Source organism: Orycteropus afer, unplaced genomic scaffold (genome assembly GCF_000298275.1).
Source record: "Orycteropus afer afer isolate SDZICR_OR568_19922 unplaced genomic scaffold, OryAfe1.0 scaffold00146, whole genome shotgun sequence".
In the NCBI taxonomy this organism is placed as follows: domain Eukaryota; kingdom Metazoa; phylum Chordata; class Mammalia; order Tubulidentata; family Orycteropodidae; genus Orycteropus; species Orycteropus afer.
In genome coordinates this window covers 8,254,799-8,260,215 of record NW_006921733.1, presented here as the reverse complement: position 1 = coordinate 8,260,215, position 5,417 = coordinate 8,254,799, and positions in this window count along the sequence as shown.

Here is a 5,417-nt window from a genome sequence, read left to right as displayed (position 1 = left end):
TCATGATCCACACAATCAAATGCCTTTACATAGTCAATAAAACACAAGTAAACATCTTTCTGGTATTCTTTGCCTTGAGCCAAGATCCATCTGACAACAGCTATGATATCCATAGAAAGATGTTTACTTGTGTTTTATTGACTATGCAAAAGCTTTTTATTGTGTGGATCATGACAAATTATGGATAACATTGAGGAGAACGGGAATTCCCAAACACTTGATTGTACTCATGAGGAACCTGTACCTCAACAAGGAGGCTGTCGTTTGAACAGAACAAGGGGATGCTACATGGTTTAAAATCAAGAAGGGAGTGTGTCAGGGGTGTATCTTTGCCCCATACTTATTCAATCTATTTGCTGAGCAAATAATCCTAGAAACTGGACTATATGAAGAAAAACATGGCATCAAGATTGGAGGATGAATCATTAACAACCTGAGATATGCTGATGACACAACTTTGCTTGCTGAAAGTGAGAATGACTTGAGGCACTTACTGATGAAGACTGAAGAATGCAGTCTGCAGTATGAATTACATCTCAATATAAAGAAAACAAAACTCCTCACAACTGGACCAATAAGCAGCATCACAATCAATGGAGAAAAGATTGAGGTTGTCAAAGAATTCATATTGCTTGGTTTTACAATCGATGCCAGTGGAAGCAACAGTTGAGACATTAAATGACGTGTAGCACTGGAAGGTCAGCTGTGAAGAAACTCTTTCAAGTGCTGAGGAGCAAGATGTCTCCTTGAGGACTAAAGTGTGCCTGACACAAGCCATATTTCCAATCACCTTGGATGCATGTGAGAGCTGGACAATGAATAAGGAAGACTGAAGAAGAGTTGATGTTTTTGAGTTGTGGTGCTGGCAAAGAATGCTAGAAGTACCATGAATTGCTAAAAGAAGTAATAGGTCTGTCCTGGAGGAAGTGCAGCCAAAATGCTCCTTGGAAGCGAGAATGGCCAGACTTCATCTCACCTATTTTGGTCGTGTTGTCAGAAGGGACCATTCCATGGAGAAAGATGTCATGCTTGGTAAGGTGGAGGGTCGACGAAAGATGGCAAGGCCTTCAGCGAGATGGATTGACACGGTGGCTGCAATGATGGGCTCAAGTATAGCAGGGATTGTGGGGCTGGTGCAGGATCGGGTAGTGTTTCATTCTGCTGTGCATGGGGTCACTATGAGTCAGAAACAACTTGACAGTACCTAACAACAACTATCCAGGGTCTCCAGATTTGATCCTTTTCTGAGTTGTTGGCATTGCTAGCTGGGTACCATCTAATCATTCTGGTCTTGAGAGCCATTGTGTCCTAGGGCTGATTGCTTCCAAAAGCCCTTGTTTTTTGGCACTCTTCTTCACTTCCAATGAAGCAAAGGACACCAATAGGTGCATCTTAGATGCTGCATGAAAGCTTTTAAGACCCCAGTCACTACTCACCAATGTAAGATGAGGAACAAGACTTTTATGTATTTTGTTGTGCCAATTGATCCCCCAGTACTATGGTCCTGAGTCAGTAGATCCATTGGATCTCTCTCTCACAGTGTCTGGGTGTCTTTGAGGGATTAATCTGTGTCTGTCTTGTGTTGTTTCTGTAAGGATTGCTGGTATTTTGTATCACTGGTATCTGTTCAAGATTAGCCTTGGTCTAGAGTATAATATTGTTCACTAACCCTCATCTGATCCTCTCAGGTGTTTATATGTTTATCTGTAGCCTGGTGTTTAGTGTTAATGGTAATTCAATATTGTGTATATACTGGTTGGTATTAGCATCTGTTGTCTGTATCTTATGTGCACAATTCTGTGTCCTCCCTTTTCCTAATATTACCATGGTGGTCACAGAATATTTCTATACCATTCCTCCCCTTGCCCACACCAGTGAGTCGCCCCCAACTAGCCCCAAATTTATCTCTCCCCTTCCCTCCCCATCCCAGTAATCTACAAAGTGAGTTCCCTTTCTCAAGCAAACCTTTCTTTGTCTTTTTACATTAATGGACTCATACAGTAACTTGTCCTGCAATTGACTTATTTCACTCAGCATAATGCCCTCCAGGATCATGCATGTTGTGAGATGATTCATGTATACTTCATTGTTCTTTAATGTAGAATAGCATTCTATTGTGTGAATGTACCATAATTTGGTTATCCACTCATCTGTTGATGGGCATTAAGATTGTTTCCATCTCTTTGCTATAGTAAATTATGCTGAGATGAGCATTTGTTGTTGTTGTTATGTGCCGTTGAATATGACCCGACTCATAGCGACCCTTCCTTGGGTTGTCGAGGCAGTATCACTACAGAAGTAGATTGCCCAATCTTCCTTCCGAGGAAACATAGGTATGCATATGTCTGTATGTGTGCTGTCTCTCACCTCTTTAGTATATATTTCTAGTAATGGAATGAGTGAGTGAAATGGTATTTTTATTTTCAGTTTCTTAAGGAAACGCCATACTGTTTGCCACAATGGTTGTACCATTTTACAATTCTACCAGCAGTGCACAAGAGTTCTGATCTCTCCACAAGCTTGCCAGCATTGTTATTTTCTGTCTTATTGAACTTTGCTATTATTGCTGGTGTGAGAAGATATCTCATCATTGTTTTGATTTGCATCTCTCTAATGACTAATGATCATGAGCAATTTCTCATGTGTTTGTTGGCCATCAGCATATCATCTTTAGTGAAGTGTCTGTTCAAGTCTTTTGCCCATTTTTGAATTGGGTTGTTTGTCTTTTTTGGTGTTGAGGTGTTGAAGTTTTCTACAGATTTTGGAGATAATCCTTTGTCAGATATGTCATAGGCAAATATTTTCTCCCAATTTGTAGGTTCTCTTTTTACCCTTTCTCCATGTTGAAAGTATCATGGACTTCTAAAAGAACTAACAAATCTGTCCTGGAGGAAGTGCCACCAGAATGCTCCTTGGAAGTGAGAATGGCCAGACTTCATCTCACCTACTTTGGTCATGTTATTAGAAGGGACGATTCCCTGGAGAAAAATGTCATGCTTGGTAAGGTGGAGTGTCTACAAAAGAGGGTAAGTCCTTCACAGGATGGATTGACACAGTGACGGCAGCGATGGGCTCAAGTATAGTAGGGATCGTGGAGCTGGCACGGGACAGGGTGGTGTTTTTTTCTGCTGTGCATAGGGTCACTATGAGTAGAAGACGACTCTATGGCACATAACAGCAACAACTCTGATGAAGATCAAAGACTACAGTTTTCAGTATGGATTGCATCTCAACATAAAGAAAATGAAAATCCTTACAAATGGACCAATAAGCAACATCATGATAATGGAGAAAGGATTGAAATTGCTGGAGATTTCATTTCCTTGGATACACAGACAGCATCCAAGAAAGCAGAAGTCAGGAAATCAGCTGTCATAATGAATTGGAAAAATCTGCTGCAAAAGACCTCTTTAAAGTGTTAAGAAGCAAAGATGTCACTTTGAAGACTAAGGTGCCCCTGACCCAAGTGATGGTATCTTCAATTGTCTCATATGCATGTGAAAGCTGGACAATAAATAAGCAGGACTGAAGAAGAGTTGATGCCTTTGAATTGTGGTGTTGGCAAGAATACTGAAAATACCATGGGCTGACGGAAGAATGAACAAAACTGTCCTAGAAGAAGTGCAGCCAGAATGCTCCTTGTAGGTGAGAATGGCCAGACTTCTGGTTTCACCTACTTTGGTCATGTTTTCAGAAGGGACCAGTCCCTGGAGAATGACATCATACTTTGTAAAGTAGAGGATCAGTGAAGAAGAAAAGATTCTCAATGAAAGGTATTGACACAGTGGCTGTAACTATGGCCTTAAGTATAGCAAGGATTGTGAAGATGGCACATGACCAGGCAGGGTTTTGTTCTTACATAGATTGCTATGTAATTGGGTGGGTATGAGTCGCAGCTGACTTGATGGCACCTAACAACAAGAACAATCTGCAGGTTCTCTTTTTACCATTTTGATGAAGTCTTTGATGTGCATAAGAATTTAATTAAAAAAAAAAAATCCCAGTCATCTAGTTCTCTTCAACCTCTGTGCATTCTGGTTTATGTTTGATAGTGTATTTAAGCTGTAAATTAGGGAACATAGACTTGCCCCTATTTTGTCTTTGATGAGTTTTATAGTTTTGGGTTTTACATTTAAGTCTTTGATAAAGCTTGAGTTTGTTTTTGTGTATGGGGTGAGGTATGGGTCTTGTTTCATTTTTCTGGAAGTGAATATCCAGTTTTGCCAGCACCATTTATTAAAGAAGCTGTCTCTTCCCCATTTAATGGGTTTTGGACCTTTGTCAAAGATCAACTGTCGATAGGCGGATGAGTCTATAACTGGACTTTTGATTCTGTTCCATTGGTCTATCTGTCTATCATTGTACCAATACCATGCTGTTTTGACTACTGTGGCTGTATAGTAGGTTCTAAGACGTCCCACTTTGTTCTTCTTCTTCAGAAGTGCTCTGCTTATCCAAGTTCTCTTTCTTTCCATATGAAGTTAGTAATTGGTATTTCCACGTCCTTAAAAAAATTTTTTGGGATCTGGATTGGGATTGCATTAAATGGGTAGATTGCTTTAGGTTGTATGGACATTTTCAGAATATTCAGTCTACCTATCCACGGACAAGGCAGTTTCTTCCATTTATGTAGAGCCCTTGTTGTCCTTTGTAGTAGTATTTTATAGGTTTGTTTATTTATTTATGTATGTATGTATGTATGTATGTATAAGTCTCTTTTGTCTCTGGTAAGGTTAATTCCTAGATCTTTTTAGTAGCTATTGTAAATGGTATTGTTCCCCTTATTTCTTTGTCAAAGGTCTCTTTGCTGGTGCAGAGGAATCCAACTTATTTTTTATGTTGGCCTTGTATCCTGCCATTTTACTGAACCTCTCTATTTGTTCTAGTAGTTTTCTTTTCTTTTTTCTTTTTATCTTAAGAGCTTGTTTTACATTCAACATAACACATACATTTACTTTCATTCCCCATTTGCCATGTCCTACCCTAACCCAGTCTCCTCCCCACCCTACCCTGTGACCCTCCCCCCTGTGACCCTCATATTTATGCACTCCTGTTTGTCCTGCATTTCCTCAGTTTGAATGTTGGTCCTCTGGTGTCCCATGGTCTATTGCTCTAAGGGATGTATTACCATAGAGTATGTCAGTGCGTCATTCTGGGTTGAGTGCTCTGGGTGTACATCTTGTTAAATATTGGGCTGAGAGCCTGCCCCGGGGGGTGAGTTGTATTCCATGCAAAGAATGTATTCCAGTGCCATAGTATTGGGAGTCTCACCAGATTTCATCTGACCAGTAATTCTGGTCATTATTGAGTTTTTGGATTTTGTTCCATGTTTTCCCTCCCACTCTATCCAGGATCTCTAGATCTGATCCTTTCCTGCATGGTTGGCACTGGTAGCCAGGCACCATCTAGTTCTTCTC